This window comes from Callionymus lyra, chromosome 3 (assembly GCF_982586985.1).
Source record: "Callionymus lyra chromosome 3, fCalLyr1.hap1.1, whole genome shotgun sequence".
Taxonomy (NCBI): domain Eukaryota; kingdom Metazoa; phylum Chordata; class Actinopteri; order Syngnathiformes; family Callionymidae; genus Callionymus; species Callionymus lyra.
In genome coordinates this window covers 36,495,558-36,521,613 of record NC_141820.1, presented here as the reverse complement: position 1 = coordinate 36,521,613, position 26,056 = coordinate 36,495,558, and the positions used below count along the sequence as shown (strand labels likewise).

The window sequence follows — 26,056 nt, the reverse complement described above, 5'->3', positions numbered from 1 at the left end:
AGTAGACGAAAAGAAAATCTAAAATTTAAACTTTACTATAAGTTAAATCACATAATCTTTAGACAATGCATCCATAAGGGCTTAAGGTCTCAAAGTTATTGACATTGTCTCCTACGTAGCTCCCTTCAGGCTGCAAAGTTTAAAAAGTTGACCAAACTGTAAAAAAAAAACTTTTTTAGATTGCTACAGATGGAGTACAGGTCTGGTCTGATGCATTTGGTCTGTAAGTACTTTTTTCTTTATAGGTAGAAGAAAAAAAAGACTTTACTTTAAAACTCTTCCATAATTCCAAAATGAAATGCAGGGACGCCACCGCAAAAACAAGATCAGTTTAGTGAATTCTGTCTGAGCACATCAGAACAACCACGTTGTGTTCTCAGATTACGGACTCAAATCCTTCTCCAAACAACACTCTCACCGCAGCAGCTCTGCCGGTGCTTCATCTCTCATGTGTAGAGGATGGAATCGGATGATGTGGGAGACGAGTCAGGGTTGCGGTCTGAAGACGACGGATCGCCGGGCAGCTAATTACAGGCTACCGTGTACATTTTCCCCCAGATCACAGCTACAGGCTCGGGTGCAACTCCGGAAAGGCCACAACATATGGTCGCAGCAAAACAATGGTTTATTTTTATGATATTTGACGAGCGTTTTTTAATTCAGATTGTCACTTCTGGCAAGCGGCGAGGCAGATGGTGCAGACCGGAGTGCCCATCAGAGCCTAAATACCTCCAGGCAGCTGTTGGCCATAAACTTTTTTTTTTCCTTCTCCTGTTTTTTCCTTGCGCTTCCTCTCTTTGACACAGCTCAGGTCAAGAGGAGTCAAACCTGTTACAACACCTGTTTCTGCATATGCAAATCTGTTGTTTTGTCATTTCATTAGGCAGGGCAAAAAGACGGGGGTCCCTTGTGGTTGCAAATGCGGCTGGCACCGGGCCCAGTTGGCAGAAGAGCGCCGCTCCAGGCTAGAGCGAGGGGAGGGAAGTCGCTATTCAGAGTGACTCAGATGCCTTCACACTGCCTTCATCTGAATATCTCATTCAGCAGTTACCGCTAGATCATGGAAATATTGAGTTCTTTTTATGAATGAGTTTGGATGATGACATTCAATTACACAGTGTCTGCTAACTCCATTAGTAATTGGTACATTTGTTCCCTTATTATAGGTCATGTCTACTTTCTAGCTAAAGACCAGGGACGTCTTATTGAAAATATATTCCAAAAGAATGATATTCTTCAACAACAATCAACTTTGAACTATTTCTTACATGTGCAAAATGATATTGTCAACTCCCAACTCTTCAATAGACTTGGACTAAAAATGAGGTCCTGTCCTGACCTGAGGTCACTAGTTTTATCTGATGCCCTCTTTGTACACAATCTATATTGAATACACTGAGTACCACAAAAATTACATATCTAATGTCATTTTGGTTGCATGCTTATTTGAATGTTTGTACCTACAGAGCTCTCCCACTTATTAGAAGCTTATCAAAATTCCACAGTAAGATAGATTGCCAAATTAATATTCTTCACTGAACTTAATCAACTCTTTCTCCGTATTCCCTCTAGTTTCTTTTTCCCCCAACTATAACAAGCTGCTTTTCACCACGCATAAAGTACGAATCCCAGCCCTTTCTCCATCTTCCCCGCGGCTGAATGACAAGGGACATACCCACCCACCTCCAAAATGGGTCCACGCGTGTCTGGCACACGCCACATCCCGACGCCCCTCCTCCTTCCATCCTCATCCCTTCATCATCTGGCGCTCTCCCGCAGCGTACGCCTCTTAACCACATGTGCCAGCACCAGGTTTGCTCTTGCTCCAGGGCTAATTGTTCACTGGTAAACTGCATGCTTGTTGGTCGGGGTCCCCCGCCTTCATCCAGACGCACTCAGATGCCGGTGTTTGTCAGTAGGAGGGGTACAGATCATGATCTCTCCATGCAGTTTATTTTCTCTGCCTAAGTCTGCAGATTGTCGGTTGTAATCCGGCCTCTGCGCTGAATGCAACAAATACACCATGAAATTAAAGGTTATTGCGGCAGCGTAATGTAAAAGCTCTGTGCAAGATTACTGGAGCCGCTGGCAGACCTGCCGAGGATCTGGGAGACATGACGGCACAGTGTGCTTTTTCCGAAAATCTCCTGACAGTCCAGGAATCTTCCTCCCCCCCCCCCCGTCACAGCTGGTGATTATCGTTTCTTACCAGATATCTATTAAACTGCTTTGATTTTCTCTCGCTTGAAAAGTCTTTTTGAAAAGTGGCTTAGCTCTTCTGAAGCTATTTTCCTCAGGTTTTCCAGATGCAGGTTCTATCCTGAGGACGGGTCAATGTCGCTCACAGGTTAATGTTCTCGTACTCGGAAAATGTTACCTATTTAATTCCAATGAGCATTTTGCTTTACCATGGTCTCGTCTGTCCAGTTACGGTCCTTATTCTGATACTCTGATATCTAATGTATTTATAATATTTGCATATTCTTGTTATTTTACCTTTCATACATACTGTCAAATATGAACATCCCTCTTGCTCATTTCTCATCGTCCTCTATGCTTTTATTACACATAGTCAGGAGCCAAACGTTTGTTTTGTTGCTCTTCTACCATGAAACCTATAATTTAGCAGTTAAATATGACTCCCTGATATATCTTTTGTTTTCATATCGCTCTCACTGTTTCACTTTCCTATGCCTTGGTGGGTTCGATTTGCACTTCTTGTCGCCTCTTTCGCCACACAGGCAGCTTTAATGCCCGGCCTCACAAGCCCCTTCTGATAGGGGAGAGTTCATTAGAGATGTGCCTTTGATGGGCAGCCTTTTCATGTGACTACCGGATTCTCAAATACCTTGATGTCGGAGCTTAAGAAGGCATTGTGCAGTAAGCCCTCCATTTGATGCGACTTATTTAGATCTGCATACTAAATCAGGGGGGAGTAAATAACCAGCCAGCAGATGGAAGCAAGAAGATAAGGTGATGCCGAACAATCGCATTTGTATTTTGTTATGATGTTGACAGCAGCTAAAATTCACTAATCTAGCACTACTGATCTGCATTTCAAAGAAATCTCATTTAGCGGCCGGGAGGATAAAGTTCCACTCTTTGTGTCCGTTTTATTGCATTCTTCACTAATTTATCTGGCTGCAGATTTAACGTGCGAGGGCCCGGTGGTGGGAGTGGGCACCGGCACATTGCACAGGGGGTCTTAAATACTGTGAAAGCAGTTACGTCTAGACTGTGAGCTGAGGGTAATTACACGTCTGACCATGAATAGAAGGAGTTTGAAGACTCATCTTTCTTCAAGCAGGCCTGAATTGCTCGACGGAGGAAGATAAGGAGTCCCCACTGAAATTTCACAAGTGACTTTCCACAACGCCCCCTTCCTTTTCTCCTCCTCCCATCCAACACAGAGGATGGTATTTACTTCAGAGATAAAGTTATTGTGTACAGTAATCTGACTTGTTAGCATAATGTCCTCTTTCATCTCAGGTCCTCCTTTTTTTCTGCCATGTGGAGGTATTTGTGGTCTGGGTCTTTAAATAGTTTATCTTGACTTAGAGCGGCGCTTCTTTATGTAAATATCAGCCTATTGCATTGTTAGTCCTTCATGAATCTTCAATGGTTTTGCCGCATTGACGAGTAGATAGAATTTACCAATGGGTTTCTATTTGGCACAAAGCTGCACGCCGTGTTTGTAAGTCCCCAACAATCTGAGGTCATATGGGCTGAACAGTATTTTAATTTATTTATCGTTGAATAAATTACAGTGGGGAAAGTTGACTGAATAGACAGTTTTTAGATTACAGTAACATTTGATATAAAACCTTCAAAGAGCTTATGGTTGTGTCCCTCTAAAGACATCTCAAACCTGGGCTTGTTGATCCATTATGGAAAAGGATTTTATTAGTTAAAAAGGCACAAGCCTCTTTGGGTGTCCAAAACATACAGTATTTTACTTTGTCACCCTTTGTTGAGTTGCTGGGATCTGTTTTTCTTTTCTCCAATATAGTCTTACCTAAACTGTGTCTTGAGATAACTTTGTTATGATAAGAAGCTTTAAATAAAAATGAATTGAATTTTGGTTAAGGAAATAATAAAACAAATACACAGTTTCATTTTAGAGATACTATACAGACACATCTTGGTTCGTAAGTATATATTGAACCTGGTGTCTTGCTTCAATCTTCCATGTTTGAATCCATTTTGTTCTCTGAGACTTTGTGGGTATTAATGACATTTTGGCCTTCATTCTGGCTAAGATGGGGAAGGTAAAGTGTATATGATAATTCCATTCATCTGCCTTTTCCAGGGAAAAGCTTTGAAACATTTAAAATGTCTGATCTTTACGAAATGTTTTATTAATGTAAAAGAAGAAGCTTGCGTGGACAAGCATGTTAACTTTGGAATCACAGATAGATATATATATATATATTTTTATTTTGTTATTACCAGTGATTTTAACAGGATAAAGAATCTGGCTGACTTTAAAACAAACTAAACACTAACCTTTAATGGCCTGGATTTTCTTTAAGTATTTTTGTAGAATTAAATAAAATGTTGCATATTTTATTAAAAAAAATACTTTGAGCTGCTCAAGTTTGTTAACTCGCTCTAATTAGGGGAAATGTAGTGGAGCTGGACGGAAACCATTTCCTACTTGTACACATGTGTGCCTGTTCAAACCCAAGATATTTGCCCAAAACATGAAAAGAAAAGCTCAACAGAGCACATCAGAGTAAAGTTGAAAACCGTGCTGAATATTTTTTTTTTTGAAAATGCCCTTGCGGCCCCTGAGGTCACATTACAAAAATGTGACCCGGTGCCTAAAACTGCCAGCATATGCTTGTGTGTACCCCGCATCTCAGCTTGTGCGCAGCTCTGAGACAAGACCTCGCTCATTTAGAGCACTTTCAGTCATGACAGACCCCTGGGCCATGGGACGTTTCATCTGAACAGTTGGTGCTGACACAATTGAGAAAACAAAGTTGCTTTGCGAACGATACTATAAAATATGGGGACAAAATGTGGTTTTATTGTCGCAACTAAGAAAGTGCTTTAACCTTTTCTACATGTGTTTTTCTCTCGCACACAACATTCCCACCCCCTCCTCGCTCCGCTCCTTCATCTCCCACTCCACCATGCAACATTTTCCAACGACTCAAAAAATGAAAAATTATAGCAGTTGGCATGTTTTGTTTTCAACTGAGGGCCTTTTTTACAGTTCAGAGAGCACATTCCTTAGAATTCTGCCGTCACTGGTTGCCTGTAGGGGTCATTGGAATTCTGGGAGAATAAAGCTGAAGAAGCCTGGTGTGCTGGTTAGTTTCAGACTTGGATGATAAAACTACTTTTTTCACATCAGATTTGGCAGTTTAATTGATGAAGAGTCACTATCAGATGTGGTGTGATTAACACACACGTCTTAAATTAGTGGTTTGGTCAAACATCTAAATGGTGGAAAAATCAATGTTGTGATTTACTCGATGCCCAGAGCTCCAGCCTTCAGGCAATTTTTTTAACGATTGTGTGTGCTCGCGTGTGTGTGTGTGTGTGGGAGGAGGGAACATCGCTCACACTTAACTGTACATTTACAGTTTTTTAACACACACTCAAATCCAGGTGCTCTTTCTTTTTCAAAGAAGTTTAAAGCTTTAACCGTCAGCCTTAGTTCAGAATGTGCAACATCCCTCTGCCACATGTCAGCACAGCTACCCGAGGTTCTCAGGAAAAGTTTCGGATAAAAAACAGAAATCACAGTAAATAATGCGGCTAAGCTATTTCAACATTCTTTGCAACTTTTAACATTTCATTATCTCTTTGTTCTCTTTAGGTTTCTGACTCAGAAGACCAATCCTGTCCTAGAGAGACGCATGTTTGAAGTTTTCCTGTCAGGTGAGTGTCTGACAAATGCATATTGACTCAATTTATGGAACCAGTAAGTAATGCACTTTAGACACCTTGATTTCATAAACTGTCCTAACCCACAGATCCAGTCTCGTATCATAAGTTTTGGACTGCAACTGGAAATGAATAGATTCCTAATCGTATTACAGAGACATTAACACATTGAAACCAGACCTTATGAGTTACTTAAGTAGATTCTGGGATGAAAGCCTAAACTGCAGACTAGTCAAAATCACTGTTAATCTTCCTCCAATTGTGTTTTTGACTCACTAAGAAGAAAATGTTCCAGTTGATTGTCAGAATTACAAATCGGCATCAGCAGCAGGAAACTACTGGAAATACTGGAGGTTGTTTTTGTTTTGGACTTATAAGTCCGAGAGTTTTCTCGAATGCACCTTTGGGTGTGTTGATGTGGGAAAAACACTGCGAGATGTTCAGGTTGTTGTGGTTGAGAATCACAGTGACCCTTACTGTTGTAGATAAAGAAGGAGGAGAGATGCTCCCTCGACACATGAGTTGGTATGTTGGCACAAACAAACATGTTGAAGAGGATAAAGAAGATCATACTTGACGTTTCGCCCTCCGTCAAGAACCAGAAGTTGAATGTGTTTAATTCTGATTTAATCAAAAGCACATTTATCGCACATGACAACACCCCCCCCTATCTGTGTGTACAGCAAAAGTATATAACTTTTCTATTTTAAAATGAATAATCTCTGTTTGTGCCTCCAGGATGAATATGAAGAGTGTGCAGTAATCAAAACAACCAGACATTGAAGAACCGTAAAAACCCGGTATGTGGATTGACCTTTCTCTGATTTGCCTCAATTGTTTTGCCGTCTGTGAGACATAATGACGTTTGCGGGGTCTATAACAACACAACACATGTCGGAAGTGATTTAACGAAGACATGATGCTAAGTCATTCAGCTGTCAAATAACTAATTTAGATGGAATTACTCTAAGAAGGTGGGAGCTTTAGAAAAGTTTCTTGAGTAGGATTTACATATATTCACTTTCATACATACATACGTACTTTCATCTTACCTATGATGCAGTTTTACTTCATCACGTGTGATAATATGACATCATTCTGAATGTGATAAACAAAACGCATGTGTTGAAGGGAGACTATTTCTGTAACTTGTAACAAAGGTATTTTTTAACCTACTTTATTTGAAGATGTATATGCTGATATTAGCTTAATGAAATGAATGAAATTTTATTTAGAAAACTTTGCTTTACAGTGCACTTACTTGCGCAGTGCGCACATTTCAACTGTCTCAAATCAAACACTGCTGCTACGCACTTAGCAGAAAGGACCCGAGAACTTCTACTACTTTCAAATGTTGATTGCACCCGGCCATTGGAACCCAATCGTCGACACTTGACAGCGCTTTTTTCGCCATTTGAAACAATTAAGTTGTGTTTCATTGTGTTATTATTGTTGTTTTGTTTCATTTTTGCTGGTATCGGCTCTGGAGATGTGTCATCCGCATCCTCCTAGTGACGTATCTTCGGTTTAGCAACGTAGCTCTAGACGTAGAATCATCTACGTCACTAATATGGCGGCCGTTGAGGGTGGAAAGTGTCCATTGATTTACACTCTGTTTTCTGACCATTTAAATTCGCCAATTGAGTGCCCATAGCGCACAAAATCTTTGCACACTATTCAGTGTGAATGCAATTATACTCAAAATATTAAGTGTAAGTGCAGAAGAAGATTTGGGACACACCACTGGTCTAGAGATTAAGCTAGCATTTAGCCAAGATAGTAGAACTGGATTTCAGGTAGACTGAAATGTCGAACTTTACACAGTGAAGGTCCATTTGCTACTGATTCCTTCTGAGCTCAGTTACAGAAAAACAAAAAATTCCATTTCACAAGCCAACTCACTTTTTGGGGAGCTTTTAATCTTAAAAACATTGGATTTTGTGTGCCTAATAATTGGAAGAATATTCATGAATAAAGGTAGAGTACAAACAGTTGCCTCTAGTAAAGCACAGCTTTCCCCTCAAGAAGAGAGCTGTTCTTCTTCTTCCTTGTAAAATAGCACAATTGAATCGTAAAAGCAGAGGAAGAGAAAGAAAGGTGTGCAAAATATGAAGTTGGGGAACACTCCCTTACACTGAGTTCCTGACTGAAATATTTGAAAAGTTTCCAACCAGGACCTCATCTATGCTCCTCCACTTCCAGGATTTAAGCTCTCAGCTTCTATCTTCAAAGACAAACTGGAATATGTGCTCGCTCCAAAATCTCTTATCACTGTGGTCGGCTTGACTTTCCGACTTTAGATATACATTGAAAAAAATCTGCGTCAACTAATCTGTGGCTGCTTCGCTGGGACTGCTCGTCTCTCTGCTCACATTTCCACTCAGGAATTGATTTCTTGTCGAAGATCAGAGCCACAGTAGTTCCTAGCGGATTGTAGACCTCCTTGGGTCTTTACCCGGGGCACTGGGAGGAGCGAATCAAAGTGAGCAAGATGATTCCCCACAGACAGAGTCCATTGTCTGACTCCGGATTGGCAGTCAAGGTGAAACTCCAGGGTGGGGGTGCGAGGCTAAACGGAGATCAGGCAAAGAACCCCCACTTTTTTTTTCTTTATCCTTATCCACCATTAACCCCGCTGCCCCCGGTGTGTGGCAGAGATCAGGGCCAGTGGTCAATCCCCTATTCACTGACGCCCTTGAATATTTTAAGTTAAGCCCCTCGCGTAACAAAAAAGTCATCAAAGGTTTTTCCCTCCTGGTCTCCTTCCCGGGGAATCTGCCACCAACCTGCCGCCCCCTCCTCTCTTTCCCTCCACTGTTTTGTCTTCACACTTCTGGAGAAGTTCTCTGGAAGTTGCCCAAGTTTCCATATTTTGAATTAATGAGGTTCTGGGTCGGATGGTGTCACTCTGTGAGCAAATTGGAGCAATGGCGTCCAGAACTCGGCTCAGATCAGGTTTTTTTGTTTTCACTGGACTTCAAGTTGTGCAGAGAAAATGTTTTTGACACATGATCTGTTCTTTCTTCACCGTTTTCCCTCTGCTCTTCATTTGGGAATGTTCCACATGTGACCCGTCACCGCTCCAAGACACGGCATATATCCCATGACCTAATGCGACATTTACAAATTTGATCTTTTTATTTTTGTGGGTTGTTTTTCAAAAGCGCCCTATTTATTTTGAAAACCAAATGACTGAAGCTGTTTCAACAAAGTCTTCAGTTACTGAGCATATTTACACATCTGGCCTCATCTGGACTGAATGTTTATCTGAGACAGCTGTACATGTATGTGATTTTAGTATTTTGACATATCTCAGAGCTGGTATAGAGTTCTCTAGGTTTTGCTACCAGTTCAATATGAAACAATTTAAATGTGTGTTTATATATGAAAGTATGTAGAAAATATGTTTTTAAATACAAATACTTGATCTAAAATAATAATAATAATAACATGTTACTTATGAAAAATACTTTTTAAATGTAAATGTGCATCACAAATATTTCTGGAAGCCAGAAGGAAGACATTTGTTTTTGGGCCTTCGGGTCACCTTGACCCTGAGATAACACAAGGGTTAGAGACAAACATACATGTATATCGATTGTTTATGCATTGATTTCTTATTTACTGCACATTAACAAACACACCAAGTCAATGGTGTTGTGGCTTTTTGTTTTACTCATTTACATCATACAAAAAGCTTTAAAATATTTATTACAAATAAAAAATTGATCTGACCTTAGATGAATGGATAGATGGATTTATATTCTTATAAATTTGAAGTGTTTGAAGCAAACACTTCCTAAAAGGCCAAGTTATCTCACTTAAAGTCAAAATCTTTTGTGTCGATTTAAACTTTAAAATATTGTTTCATATGAGTGTTATTATGTGTTTAATTTGGCAAAAGCTCATGTTGTTTGAGTCATTTATGAATAGCAGACATGCTGTCATCCTACACTTCTTCAAGATGTTTAAAAGTTCCTACAGAGGAAAGACTTCATCTGTGGATGTAAAAATATCAGAATCCTGCGGCATGTCATCTCAACTCTCCAACTTATCAGCTCCTTTAAATAAACCTTCCGAAAATGACGGATCACTAAACCTCCTCGCAAAACTTTTTATAAACAAGCGGCCAGCTCCAGTTTCATCAGTTATTCTTCCCTCTGCAATTAAATGGTCGTACTCTGCCTAAGAAGCTCCAATTGGATGGCTCTCGTCCACAACCTCAGCTTCTTGTGTCATCAGAGCAGCTTGACTTCAGCGTGAACTCCCACGTCAGGTGGTAAGAATTACGAGGGACGCAGGTGATGGCGTTGGATGACTCGGTCAAGCAAACTTCTCCGCCGCTGATTGTCTTGACAGGTTGAACTAGTGTGTTATCGCCAAACTGTCACGGCGCCTCGTTTCTCTTGTGCTGCGTTTATGTTAGCTCCTCACAGCCTCTGCTTAAGAGAGACGTCGTCGTGACATTAACCAAAACTACGGCTTCTCAGCCTGCCCTTTTTTTTATTCCCAGCCGTGATTGGGTGACAAATCAGTAGGTTTTGTATCCCGAATGTAAACATGAGTGGAAGTGGTTTCCTGGAAACAAGAGTCTATTTTTGCAAGTTCATTCAGGGCAGTGTCACACTGCCAAGATCTTTTTTTTGATTCCACCCAAGCTCCAAGTTGTATTCTGATAATATCTTACAGGCAAGTAAAAATATCAACTATTATCAGAGCTGCCAAGTGTCACGTTTTGAGTGCGTTTTAAACTATAAACCAGTCTAGTTTGAAGAAACGTATATTATATATACATGTATTCTGATTCATTTATTTCTTTTTTTGTTATTATTCATAATTTATATAAAATTTGATAACTTAATAGACAGATGTTTACGGTACTATAAATCTATAAAACTTACCTTCACCTAAAAAAAGAAAACTTCAAAACGTCGTCTTGACAGACTTACTGCATCTTGTAGAGGAAGAATTCAACATTTGAAACATCGAGTGAGTCAGGAAAGTTGGGTGTAAATTTAAGTTTAATTGACATTAAATATATTTCTTTGCACAGTTCGTCCTGAAGCCTAAATCTCACTCTTGTCATTTTCTGAAACTTAATAGATCTGCATTGTAAACCCTCCTGAAGTCACTAGTTACCAATCCAGCTAGCTATTAGCTTGCAAGCCTGTATTAGCGCAGCAGTTGGTGATTCATACATTTACCTGGAGAAAGTTCTTTTTTCAATTTAATTCATTATGACTAGAGGAAACTCAATCACGACCTATCCATTTCCTCATATTTCTTCCTAACTTCTTCATCTTTGTGTGTTTTGTCTATTGTACTTTCAATCTGACAACTTAAAGAGAGGGAAAGCAAGAGAGGCTGAGTTAGATGATGGGAAAGATAAACAGTGAGCGAGAAAGAGCAGGAAAGTGGGAAAGAAGAAGACAGAGAGCCAAGCAGAGCAGGCCAACAAGGAAGAGGAGAAAAGGATATTAGAGACACGCATCAAAAAAAAGGGTGACAGCACAGACAAGAGAGCAAGTGTGAACGATAGAACATGTGAGATAAGGAGATGTAGCAAGAAGTAAAAAAAAAACAGTGGGTGAAGGAAGTGCAAGAGTAAAAGTGGTGTGATAGAAAGTAAGAGCGTAGGTACCAAAATAAAGGAAAGTAAGAGATTAAGCTGGAAGAAGAGGGCAGTGAAAGTAGAGGAGAAAAAGCAAAAGAGGCACAAGGATGGAAACCTCACCTCAGACCCGAGTCTCTCATACATTGGGTAGGTTTAACTATACAAAGCTGCTCTAACAATCTATAACATATACTAATAAGATGTCTTACTGTTTGTAGTCATTAATGTAAACATAAAACAAGGTTTATAAAGTGCAGTATAAATCCAACGTTAATAATATTTTATGATTCCATGACACAGTGACTATTGGGTTTGTCTGGGGGTAGATATTACAAGATTATAACTGAAATAACTTAATCTAGTTTCAAGATTCTGAAATGTCATTAATGTTAGGGTTGTGTAATGTTAGTATCAGAAATACGTTTAGTCTACAGTATAGGAGGATTGAAGGATTATTGTAAGGCATCACAGTCTTTACATATTTTCAAAATAAAACAATGTAATCATTTATAATAATAAGATTTATCACTAAATATTAGAGTGCTTAGATTTAGTGCCTGTAATACTTCAAAAAGCTTCTTATTAGTTTACATACTTTTTAAAACTCTTGTTCAAGGTTCAGTCCAAGAAACTAAGTCATTATCTGAATGTGATTTAATACTTTTAGCATTAACAAGTGATTCATGGATTTTTGACTTGTTCTAACCAACATCTAACTTTCTATAAAGGTCTAAATATAATGCATTATTAGCACAATCATAAGACAAATACATTCTGATGTCTCTCAACTAATTGATAACAGAACGCAGGAGTCTGGACTTCAGTAAACCTCCAGCCAAGACGGTGCAACTACCTGTATGTCGCTGGGAGGCACCCGAGTGTGTGACACTACACACACACACACACAGACTCAGCATTCTGGATTTGGGTCACAGAGCTGACAGACAATGGAATGTGAATGTGTGTATGTTGACAAACTCCACTGCACTCTGAATGGGGTTTGTGATTACACCTCATCATGCTCCCTGCTCTCCCCCCTCGCCACGACTCTCCCTCTCTCACCGCTCGTGCCTCCCGGGCAATCATGTGGTCACACTACCTGACTCCTCGCTGCTCAAGAGTGCAGTTGACAAAAACAGCCCGAGGCCCGTCATGTGGAAAAGATTCAGTCGGCGCACGGCATATATATTGAAGGCCCCCCCGCCCCTCTTCTTCTCACCGTCCACCCTCAACTTTCCCTCACTCACTTCACTCACCGATGGGTGTTTCCTCCTCCCGCTCACCTGTGAAGGGAAACATCCTCTCCAGGATATTTTTGTGTTCTCAAACTTCATCTCGCACCTCTCTTGTCATGTTCCACACAGCCGGCAGGCAGGCAAACACGCTCAGCTGTCAATCATCTGGGCGGTCCCGGCCTGTTGAGCTGCTCACCTGTGTTTATTGGACACACCGCCGGGGAGAACACCTTGTCTGCTTCCTTCAACACCTTTTTTTTCTTTTTAATTTCCCCGGCTTCTGTCTATGGCTCTAGCTCCCGCCTTTCTTTGTTTCCCCGTTTTCTTCTGCACAGTTGTCCGTTTATTTTCTGGACGGCGGCTGAGAGCGAGTGATCATCTGGCCGCCGCACCTGACTGAGCACATACATGCGCCTCCACCGCCAGAGTGATTGAAACTAGTGTCCCAAAGTTAGGAATGTTCACTCAGGCATCGTATTGCAGGCGCAGTAAATAAACTGGGCCGTCGTGGGAGAGATGGCGACCGATACCCTGGTGACCAGTAGACAAGGACTCACAAGAGATTTTTATTCCTACGTTAAATCTATCGATTAAGGACTTCAAACTTCAACGGACAGACTTGCCTGTAACGCTGCGATATAAAATCTATAGTCAAATGACTCCATCTTGAGTTTTACGTTCTTTGTCAGGAAAGCTCGTGTTCAGAAACCTTAAATCATTCCTACAAACTAAAGATAACACTTAGCCATTGTCTTAAAATGTACATGTCAAAATGTGTTCCAACAGAAACAGAAAGATGTATCAAAAATACTTCCTATTCCTAAATTATTTAATGATTTATTATTTGTAAAATATTCAAAAGTAGTATATAAATATGTTTTAAAAATATAATTGCAAATCACCTTCATACATGTGCAGCTGCATTATATATTTATTTTTATTCAAACATGCAAATTAAATATAGTCATGTTAATTATTGTTATTATAAATATATTTTTCTTTGTGCCATCACAACACAATTTATTATGTAAATGATTTTCTTTACATGACTTCCCTCTGATAATCTCTGATGCACTGAATTAATCATTTGGGTTGAACAACCTCGTCATCAACTGGTAGATCACGATTGACATATTGAGCATTGCTGGTCTGAATAATCTCTTAAATTTCCAACCATCCATCTTGCTGATTTCACTTTGCTGATTGCACCTGCCCCTGTTTCACAGCTTCTTGTTAAGAATTCAGTGAAGGTGACATGGACGTCTTGAAAACTAGGAGTCATTTTGACCCTTTATTCTCCTATATGTCCTGGTGGTTACCAAGCAACTTGATTCAGAAACATAATCAACATCAGCATCTACTGTATTAGTTATTTTACGTGTTGAACAAAAGTTTGTTGGAATGCTATTTACCAGTGGAATATTCATCTGGAGCTAAAGCCATTTGTCTTTAAGACCTATGTCTTCTTTTGCTCACCACTAGGTTAGTCTGAGTAACTAGTGAACATCCAGAAAGAAACACAAATGGATACTTGGGGATTGTCTATGTCAGTGTGAAAAACTCTTGAACTTTGTCGAACATTTTGTGTGAATCTTCATGATTAGTCGCTGAAAGAGCAGCAACCTTTCACCCAAGGGGACATCCACCTGAAATCCATTTTGCTCTCAAGCTCTTTAATGCGTCCTTTCTTCCAGAACTTCTTTCAAACCTTCTTTCAGTCAATTGAAGCGCTGGTTAAGCATATTGGTTAAATCCAGGCGCTGACCCTGTCAGGTTTGAATCTCCAGGTCCTCAGAATGAAGCCTCAGTTTTTAGAGTGGTAGTGAAGCGGACGACAGCGTTCATAATTCCAGGCTGTATTATGTAAAAGCACCTTGTACTCACCGTTGTTCCATTCTCCGTGGTAAAGTGGTATAGGTGACATGGTAATACATTTGCTTTGTGCCTGGTGATAAATACTCTGGTGGCTCTTTCTCACTCGGCTGCCTCTGAATGTCCTCGGACAGTATTGTCAAAGGCACACGGGGTCATTCAAAACCGCCTTTTGTCAAATATTTTTTCTCATTTATTTAGTGAATAGTCAGCGGGGCCAAGAAGAAAGAGACTTTTACATTATGGAAATGACGGAATGGCTCATAATCTCCCACATATTCATCACGACAGACATTGGACCCCTTGTGATAGCGGCCCGCTATCAGCCATTGTTCCCGCGCCGGCGCACTGTTCCCCTCAATGGGCGAGTACGAGCCGTAATCCTGTTCTCCTTGTAGAATGACAATGTTTACCAGCGATCGTTCAATACAGAGCCGGCGGCTCGACACACATCCGCCCGTCAGTGAAAGAAGCTGGTTATTGTCGCTCCTTTTGGGATTGAAATATTTGCCTTTTGGTTTTTCTTTCGATTAGTTGAAGCTTCAACATTGTTGCCTGTCAATTTAACTTCAAATTAATTACTGATTTGCCCTCTAAAAACTTGGAATGCCTCGAATAACATTCCAAACCAAATAACGAAATAAAGAAATCTGTTTAGTTGAACAAATAAATAATTTCATTAATCATAGCAACTAATTGAAGCAAGATTGTTCACTGACATGTAGAACGTATTGACTTCCAACAAAGTTCCTTGTTGGTTGCTGTTCATTATTTATTTATTTAAATATCTGTGGGAGGCTTTTAAAGTGTTTTAAAATACAATCTAATGATTTATGTAAATGTGTGTCCAGGACCATGTACATTAAAGCCGCACTCAGACTATAACCTTGGACTGTCTGACTGCAGCTGCAACGTTGACAGAAATGGTCGTAATGGTACAACTTTCATTCAAAATAATTTGACAGACAGTGACAGACATCCATGCAGAGCACAAAGTTGCCTTTTCGTCTATCAACCTCATATATTTAAATCAGCCATCATTATGACTTACAAGAAACATTAATGTTTCCTGTCAAAGTTTAGATTTTTCTGGAGGTTCTCAAGTGATCCTATAAAAACATTAAAGTAGTTAAGTGAGGAAATTGAGTTTATACCAGTTATAAGTGAAGCCATCATATAATACTTCCCTCACTGGCCTGTTTGGTTCCTGACAGCTTCTGGGGAATCCCTGTCCGTCAATAGTGTTTATTTCCGTGTTTGTGACAACCAGCCCAGTCAACCCCCCCCCCCCAGTTGTCTCCTGCAGAAAATGAATAGCAGTCGCTGCGACCCCGGGCGAACCCTCCTCGCGTGCAGTCAGTTAAATGGTTTGTAAGACGTTTAATTACCAAATGCTATAATCGTTACTCATCTCATCATTAGACGTGGGATATTAAGCGAGCGGGCTCCCCTGGGCCCCCCGTGTTTCACAGATCAATAGATTTAGATGGCGCTCGCAGGGGGGCTGAGGGGGCTTGATGGAGGGGAGCCGAGGAGGGTGGCAGTTAAAAACACTTTTGATATGAACATTGTTCCTGTGATGAACACTGGTGACATCCACTCATTTATTTATGCAATTAGCTTTTGTATCCTGTTAATTACACAAATGTTTCTTTCTGGGCCACGTTTGTGTCTCATAATGGTCGGTAGCACCGGCGGTACACTCGGCCAAATACCTGCTGAATCCTTATATGAGGAAGTCATGGTGGTTGTTGAAAGACCCCACAAATAGTGCTTGTATCTAAAGTGCCAATGAAGAAGAATCTCAGTGGCAACCTGATGAGCCAATGTTTTGTACCTAACATAGGCTAAATATTTATCTTGCACCAGATAAAGCCAATGAATGTTTTTGCAAAAGCATGTTTGTAGCCATGGTGAAGATGTAGCATTTGAGGAAAAGGTCATAGCTGACGTTTCGCTGAAACATTTTTCTTGGAATAGTTGACATGAGGTGTAGTTAAAGGCTCTAAATGTTGAAGTGCTAATGTAGTTCAGCTGCCATTAAAGCGCAGTAAGCTAAGTTACAGATCAAGCTGACACTAGATCAGTGCAGGTACCTGAAGCTTAGATGTAACAATATTGCTAAGACGGCAGTTTTTTCCATTCATCATAGGCGTATAAAAAATAGAACAATAGTTTCCTGCTCCGCTTTCTAGTCTTTACCACGCAGGCTAACGTCCCTCGCTGCAGCAGGGACTGTCTAATACTTCATTTCCGTGGAGGCACATGAGACAATGAAGACAAGGTTACCACACCCCGAGCCTCTGTCGTGGGATGCCCACTAGCTGCCAAGCTTTGTCTGAAAGCATCGCCTAGATTACTAATGTGGCTCACACACGCCACTGAGATCCGCAGTGCCCGAACATCCCAGCGAAAGTTGGGCTGAGTGGCGTTTTGGGACTTGAGTCACTATTCAGTGCAGCGACCGTCAGGAGCCGAGTTAATTGTCCATTATCTGCTATTACCTCCCCCCTCTGTTTCTCCCTCACTCACCCCTCAACACCAGCCCTGGCTTAATGTTAAGATTCTAATGCTCCAAATGGGGATGGGTGATATGAAAAAAATATTGTATCACGATATGCAAGATTTGATATCAACATAACATACCATATACCACGACATACTGTTCAACATACAGCGGAAACAACTTTTATTTTGGAACCATGTTGTCATGATTTCAAAATTTCAGTATTAGATATAAATACTAGTAGATTTTTTGATGCTTCGATAACATTTACTATGGGGTGTTTTTATTTATTAAATAACATCACCAACAATGAATAATATTACTATTACTATTACTATATAATATTTATTATTCATTCATTATTCAATATCATTCAAACTGTGGCAACGAGCACCTCAAGTATAAAATGTCTTATAAATGTGCAAGGAAAGTAAAAACTATGTACTGTAGATGGAATTTGATCCATCCACAGAAACTGTTCAACTTTTAACTTGAATGTAGGTCATATTTTCTTTGCCTTTCAAAAACTTCTGTGACTTTTGGCTGCAGTCTGTGACTCTCTCGTTGCAGGTTTCTGAGGGTTAAGAATAAGTCCACATTCATTCGCTTTGAATCTCAAGTATTTTTAAATGTGAAAGCGTGGCAGGTTTATATTATTATATAATAACAGGAGGTGTCATTGTTCTGAAGACAACGCGGTTCTTCTTTGGCGCTCACAATTGACTCTTGTATTCGGTACTCACAGACTCGATATGATTTACCCAAGTTGTATCAAAGTGTCTGTTCTTCACTGGGAAAAATGGCTTGAGTTGAGAAAATGACGATGGAAACGACAAAGAAAAATGAATAGACATTTTTTATCTTTGTCTGAAAATGTATTTGAATTTGTTGATGCACAGTTTAAACATCTAAAATAAACTGTTGTTTTTATTAAATATTTTATTAAAAACTTAAATGAATGAAAGTAAATGAAATAAATCGATTGTATTAAGGTTACTTTTGTAAAAAAAAGTAGTAGAAAAAGGAAATTTCTGATTCTTCCATTAGATTTTGTAATTTGGTAATAAAGACATTAACTGTACTGCAGAGCAGGAAAGCTGCCTCATACATTTATTTTGGTCTTGATGTTTTCTGCATGCATGAGGGTTAACTGAGCTGGAATAGGTCTGGATGGATGTGCCTGGGGAGGAGGGGTGAGGAGGAGGAGGTCAAGATCATATGAAGTGCTCAGTAGCAGGACGTGTTGGTCTGGTGGCTTCGTCTCGTAAAGAGGCGATACATCACAATGAAGAATAACTGGAGCTTGCATTCTAGTGCGGAGCGCGTCATAAATAAAGGTGTAGCGCGTATAATTGGGCCTCTTTCACTGAGTGCCGTCGCGGCGGCGGCGGGGAGGGGGATCGCTCCACTGGAGATGAGAAATGGAAATCTGTGTACTGGTAAATAGATAATCACACAAAAGTAATTGAGGTTTTCAAACCCCAATCTCGCCTGCCAGCGTGAGCTCGTTTGCATGTTAATCACGCCGTCATCACAGGGAAGTGCCTCGCCCGCCACCATCATCGGCTTTTTAATTGCATTTAAAATGTCGCGGAGGTGGAACACGTGTAATTCAGGCAGAACCGTGTCCGAATCAATGGCCAGTACAGAGACGCTCCGGCCGGCGGCCATTGTTGGAAGAGCCCCGGCTTCCAACAGTGTTTTGTCACGACTCCTCTGGGATTTTTGTAAATGGATCCTTTCGTTTTCTAATAGAATAATCACACTTGTAAGTTTATTAAGGACACGTTAGATTTGTATTTATTTTTGAGAACTATAGCTACTTCTTCTTCAGTGGTCTTCAACTGTTAATGGTGATCAGTGGTAGCTGTTGCAATGGCAATATAAACAAACAAATGAAATAAGTAGCTTACACACGTAATAAATTCACGAGCACTGTTTACCAGTGTGTAAAAGTGAAGTTCAAAATAAAAACAAATTACTTATTGAGAAGGCAAAGGCCTGTAACCCACTAAAAGTCTCCAGACCAAACCTTGAAGAACCACTGCTTTACAGTACATTAGTTAAAAACTTAAATACACACAATATTTCTTAAGCTCATTAATGTAATGGTGACTTTCTCTCAAGCAAAGACCCACCTTTTGTGCTTTAGGCAGACCAGACAGTTAGTGTAAAAACGTAAACACAGTCATGTCCATGCCAACACAGCTTAGGTATGATTTTCCAATAAATATTACGCAAACCAAAGGATGTTAACAACATGTAGGTGAAAGGCCGTAGACAGTTCCAACATAAATAGACCAGAAACATCGCTGAAAATGTAGAAGTTAAGTGGACTTGCATGCCTGTTATACTACAATAGTCGCACTTACGATTGAAATCTTGACTTGAAAACTTGATCTCCTGCTGGAGACATGATAAACTACTTTAGGAGGTGTTTATTGTTCCCTTCTTCATCATCACATGCTCAAACAACTTCTCTGTGATGTTCCCTCAATCCCTACAGCTGGTCTAGACCTGGTCCCTTGCTGGTGCCAGCTCTTCAAACTGTAGGATTTCAATGACTTTTTAAGGACATCTCAGATCCAGTTGTTGTTATTCTCCAAAGCTTTAAAAGGCTCTGAATTAGTGAACTCGAGACTTCTCAGCACATCAGTGTTTTGGGAGAATCTATCACAAGCACCCTGCCGCTACAAAAGCTGGAAAAATAAAAGGCACAACGAAATATGGCCAATGGTTTATTTTCTTTCATCAGCAGCTGTTTGGGCGTATAAATTACCAAGATGATGTTTCCATAACGCAGCCGAGGGCACTCCAGAGAGGGGAAACCTGCAAAACAGACCTGTTTAATTTTTCATGGAGGTGGACCATCAGGAGCAATAAGCCAATACCCCCGCACCTCCTTTTTTTTTTCCAGACGCCTTCCATACCACTGCATCGCACCATAACCAAAGCCCCTCTTACTTTCTCAGATAGAAAAAAAGTTCTGCCGAGACCTACATGAAAGGAAGGAACTGTTGAAATGTTAATTTTACCATCTGCTGTCGAGGCCCGCTACCTTTTTTTTTTTTTTTCTTTTTTTTTTTGGTGTGTGTTTTCTTTCTTCCCTGCCTTCTTTAATCCCCAGTAGTTCTGTTCTGTTTCATGAACGTGCCGCGATTTTAGCTGTTTGAAGTCATAGGGTCTTGCAGGGCAGTCGAGTCCTTTGACTGTCAGAAAATACAAAGTCACAGGCTCAGTGGTGGAGACTGTCCCATTAGTTTCCTGTTTAGACCGGCTCCCTCTTGGTACACACAGCTTTCGTATGATCATCTCCAATACCAGGCCATATCTGGTGTGTAATAAAGGGCAAAAAAAAAACAATACAAATTTTTTATACAAGAAAAAAATATGATCTATCGTTTTCTCTAATAATATTTATTTATTTACATTCTAACTCTTCCCTCCTATTATTTTTAAATAAATAACCTAACCTAAAATACATCAAACAAAACCATTACTATTTATTTACAATATTTCAAGTCAGTTTGTTGTTTCAGTTTTACTTAAAACCGACCTCAATACATTTGTTTTTCTGATGCAATAATAAGGTAGAAGCATCAATGTGAACATTTTTTGTAGTTCCATTTTTCCAATTATTTAATACCTGTTAGTCATTAACTGTAGTCCAAGTGTATATTTTATATTTTTTCTTTAATTTAGCTGTCATTAATGTTTTTTTTTATTATAATATTGATCTTGGTACTCTAATGAAAATTTGTGAAAATTAAAGATTTATTATCGTGAAGCTAAATATAATCGTAAATCTAAGAATGGTGAGAAATTCATTTCATTGCTAAAACGTTTCCTCACTTATTCCCACGAAGACCACCAAAAGGCTTTGAACATATTTGGGCAACATGGTTTAAAACTAGTTTATTCCATCCACCCATTTTCCTAATCATCAGTCGGCCTAAAACATTCATATCTGCATTGTATTGCCACGTTCAACAAATTGTGGACAACCTTATGAGCAATTGCACCGACAGGTGCTTCGAGGGAAACATCTGTGGTGGATTAGTGTCACTTCCTCATGTTCTACTCCTTTCACATATTACATAGAGACACGTCTACATAATCATTTGTCGTCATTTCACCTCAGAATCATCGCTCCTCTAGGATTTCCCTCCTGTTATTTTTTTCCAACAAGTCTTTGGGGACTTATTTAGTGTGTTTATCTAAATGCTGACGACTTGAATGGTTTGTTTACAAGACCCCAGAGCTTTTTATCTGCCTTTTTTCTTCCTCAGTAAACATTATTGTTCCAGTAAACCTCAACAATTCACTTGAAGTACATTTTTTTTCCTTCTGTGAATACGACAATGTGAACATTTAGCCAACGTGAGTAGATGCCATCTAGATCGTTGGCAATTAGGCCGAGATATCCTGTGTGCGAAGTTGCTTAGCATTTTCTTTGGCCGAGAGCGGATTGTTTAGTCTGCTCTCATTGTGAGCCGCTTCAGTGTTTGCAGAGCGCTGTGGGGGAAGAAAGAAGAAAAAAAATAGAGCGGGGGCCTTCTTCTCTATTTATTTATTTCCCCTCCCTGGCCGGCCTTGGAGCTCGGAATCTGAATTCTCTCTGAGCGTTTTTTAAGTGTGGCTGCTGAAATCTAGACTCTGTATGACCTCACCGCGCCGCCTGTGTTTCATTAATGACCAGCCCTGTGGTTTTCTTTTTTTTGTAAAGGGGGGAAGAGGAATATTTTTCATATGACACCGCCTTGCATTAGTGCCGAGCGGCAGCTGCACCGCCCGCAAAACCATCCAATTTTGTGGCTTTGAAAGGTGTGAAAAGTTCAGCTCCCTATAGCAAGCCTTGCATTTATAATTACAGTTCATGCACGTGTGAGCGCCAGTCTGCGGGAACTACTGAAGACTAGTAAAAGCACCCCTGTTCTTAAAAAAAGAGAAAAGTCACCTGCTAATGAAACATTTGTCTTTCATTCACCCACTTGTATATGGAGTTCAAAGTAAGACATCCAGCTAACATCTACCAGGTAGCGCTCTGACGCTCCAACATCTGGCAGATGAAGTATTTTCTTTGCAGATTGATTGATTTCCCAGGATTTTTTTGTCTTACTGGAAGCTCCTCTCACAGCAGCCATTTACTTAAGAAGTATGCAAAAATTTTGCAGACACATGCGGGAAGGCTTTGCACCCCTCCTCTGCTCTGCAACCCAGACACTAGACTACTGTAACTCTGTTTGGTACCTTGCAGGATATTGAATATCCAAAGGGAAACCTCAGATTTGTCCTGAAAACAAAGAGTCCTTGTGCTGCCCTCCTCTTTTTTCTTTCTTTTTTCCTTCTCTCAGTGTCAACACCATTTAAGGAATGATACTTTGTTCGCTGGGTTTTGGTTGATCGATTTGTGGCGTCTGGAAACGGACATGTCCATAACCTTTCTCTAGATAAAACCAATCATCACTTTTAGCCTGATACACCCTTGCATACCAGATGAGCCACACATGCCTAAGGCAAGTGCACCTTGTGGTTAAGGCAATCTCAATGATCCTTGGAAGGCCCAATCTTTGTGTATCATCAACTCAAGAGGCCACCAGACCAGACCCACTTATCCCACCTGTAAAAACTCTTTACAAGTATACAATCCCAGTTGCCCAAATCATTTTTCATTGTTTATATACCTCTTACTTAAGAAAAATGACAATAGAGATTCCTCAGATGAACAATAATATAGGTTATGCAAGTGTAAAGGGACACTAACGGACCACATTTAAAAATGTGAGTCCATATTTTAGGAGCAGGATCAGGGGATATTATTTTGCAGAGTCAAATGTGGGCTCTGAAAAAAGAACACACCAGTATGCAACCGATTCATCTTCAAAGATCTACCTACAAAGACAAGGTACTCCAGGTAAAGGAAACCTCAGCCATGTAGATAACTCTCCTGCCAGGAGCTTTTTCGGATGAGGTAATCAGGTCAAAAATGTATCACACAAGTGCCAGAGAATATTCTTACCATGGGAGTCAACAACAACTTTCTTATCAGGGAAATGCATATGCAAGTAAACCAGGTACATACAAACACGAAGGGCCAAATATACACATTAAAACACCTGCGTTGATAAAAGACCACTCTTCATTCTTCACCTGTGTGGATTGTTGACAGCTGGTATTACTCTTCAGGGAAAAAGTAAAAACAAAATTCCTGAGATTGAGCGTGGGGCTATATCAGTGCAGTCAGTTCCGGTTGATCCGTGCAAGCGTGTTCTTGTCACCCTGGATACAAAGATTGAAGTTTAGGGAAAGTGAACGAAAGCGATGACCTCATGGTCCCGCTACGCGCCTCAAGTGGAGCCTTCTGTTTGTTTGGGAAGTCGTTTCCCAGAGCAGCCGCTGACACGCTCTCCAACGTCGGAAACTTTTCCCATGTTTTCCCAAACAGTTGAGATGCAGGAACAGAAGTTAACAACTGTTCGAATGATAATTGGGTGCCAATTGAGAATGATCTCTGGTGACGGCAGTCTTGCACAAATAGCAGTGTTTGTGTCTTAGATGTGAAATGTTTGCGCTGGAAACAATTTTGTCTTCTTTGGTGCTCTGAAGTAATTTGTAGCTTCTGCATAAACACCATCAACCATCGGTAAACTAATTAAACTGAAGCCAAAGAAACATTAATATCATCAATAACTCGTGCTTTTGTCTTTCTATTAGCTTGACCTCATTAAACAAGTTGGATTTCTGAAACTTTATCAAGAAAAACATTTTCTTGTTCCCACTTTTCGCATGATCAAGTAAAAATAAATGTCCAACACTATCGCTATAAGATTTTTCCAAATGTTTATGATTTTAAATATATTATAATATGAACGCAATGAAAGCACCTTTTTGCCATTTTTGCACAGTATGTGACGTATATTATCAAATGACCAGTTCACTTTATGGTAGTGCTGAAGATGAAAAATGTACGGGTATTGATACCAATACCTTTTCTCTGATATCGGTTCCTGAACGTTTTTCTGATACAATTTTCTTAAATATTTTCTAACAAAAGGAGAATGAAATTTCATGGAGTACAAATCTTCAGTTTCATTTTAAGCATTGATAAATTTCTACTCCACTCCCTTCAGGGGCTTCCAAGTGTCACGGATCAGCCTCAATATCATTTTACAATCCTGTTTCAATGTGGTCTGGAAATGTCCCTCATCTTCTCGCCAACTTGTGCTCCAAGAGGTTTGAAGCACTTTGTGATTATCTTCAGCCCACGTTAGCAGACTACTCAAATGTAGCTTCGCTTGTCAACATATGTTGAGCAGTTTTTCACGGTCTCAGAGAGAGTAGATGATGTGTTGTTCAGCTTCAGATATAAAATGGAACTGGGTACCTAAATTCTTGTCCTCTGACAGAAAAAGCTCTGAATCCTGAGAAGAAGAAGAGGGTTACTATATTAAGAAGCCCTGTGTCTGCACTTGGTCCAGCACAGACTTTGTTTGCCTAATGGGAGGGCAGGCTCAGGCTTTGAAGCTCAGGTGCAACATTAGTGAATATGAAAAACCAAACAAGGATCAGATCTTTGAGTGGAATTTTTCATCTCCTCTGTGTTTTCAATTTCTTCGTCCGCTGTCCACTTTCTTCCCTGGCACTTTGAAAATGGCCACCAGCTCGATTCTGTTTTGATAAATTGAACATCTCGTCCTATTTCTTTTTTTTTTAAAGTCATCAGCCTTTCTCACCACTCAGTGCGCCAAACGCCAGCGGCTTTTAGCAACCGCAGACGGCCTGATAAGTGGCTCAATCCTGGAGCATTTTTTTGTTAGCAGAGGTTTAATAGCGACCGTATAATGAATTATAATGTATTCTCTCGCATTGCAAATTTCCTTTAATACAACTCTGCTGCCTAAGCAGGAGCTGCAAGAATAAAAACCTTGTTTGATTGCAGCTGCCTTTTAAAAAATACAAATCAATTATGTGATTTTTAAGTAGTTGGACTACTTTTTCCACTTCTCTTTCTGCAATTGGCCAAATGGAAGCAAACATGCACCGTTTCCAGACTTTGAAAGATGGTTTGTGGTCATGTGTGGACACTCATTCATGTGTAGAGAAAAGAAATCTGAACATGTGGCGCTGGTGAAAATCGGTTTATGAATTATCTTTCATTGAAATATCTTTGAATAACGCCGTGTACACGCTCATCATCTCCACAACTGCGGGAAAAGTTTAAACTTGTTGCTGAAGTAGTTTTTTAGGGGGGGAAAATTGGTGTCTTCAGCAGGTGTATCAGGGAATCACAGTTGTCTCGGCTGGAGCGCTTGTCTCGCCCCCGGTGCTGTTTAGGCGAATATAAAATAGTAATTTTATTACTCGCCACATCTTCTCCTCAGAAGCCATTTCGTTTCCGCCTTTCACCGCCGCTGAAGACTTCATTTGATCTGCCGCCTCCGACCGCTCGGTTTATTTTCATTTGGAAAACACATTTACAGGTGCAGGATAGGATGTGAAGAGGGTGGGGGGGTCTTTTTATCACACGAGAGGTCCTCCTGCAGGAATCCTACACGGCAGATTGTTCCCAGCTAAACTTTTGATTTCCTTTGGTTTGCGGCACTTTTCTATAGAAAAAGAAACTTGCAGTGAGACGTCGGGTCTGTCCCACCGAATATTTGAGGGAAAGTGAACGTCCTCAAAACCCTGCCACACTTTTGTCCGCAGTGACACATGTCTGACAAAACTCATCGTAAAATGATTCAATATACTTTCTATATTTTTACTTTAACAGGAAGAGTGTTATGACAAAGTGCAATAGGAGGGAATCAAGTGAAGGGAAGGACGAGGTTAGGGAGCGGTCTTCATGGACGATGGTGTTGGTGATTTGTTGTGAGAGTAAAGAGGACGTTAGAGATGAAGGAAGCTTTAGAGTAAACTTTTAGAGAGATT

At 40.1% G+C, this 26,056-nt stretch overlaps 1 protein-coding gene across 1 annotated transcript in view; it reads left to right on the top strand.

Annotated features, from left to right (window-relative positions):
* Window positions 1-26,056, top strand: part of foxp2 (forkhead box P2) — a 112,993-nt gene that overhangs the window by 8,224 nt on the left and 78,713 nt on the right. Inside the window, exons 2-3 of the mRNA XM_087787772.1 lie at window positions 5,831-5,892; window positions 6,637-6,698. The gene's annotated coding sequence lies outside the window, so the exon portion shown is untranslated. The remainder of the gene's footprint in view (window positions 1-5,830; window positions 5,893-6,636; window positions 6,699-26,056) is intronic.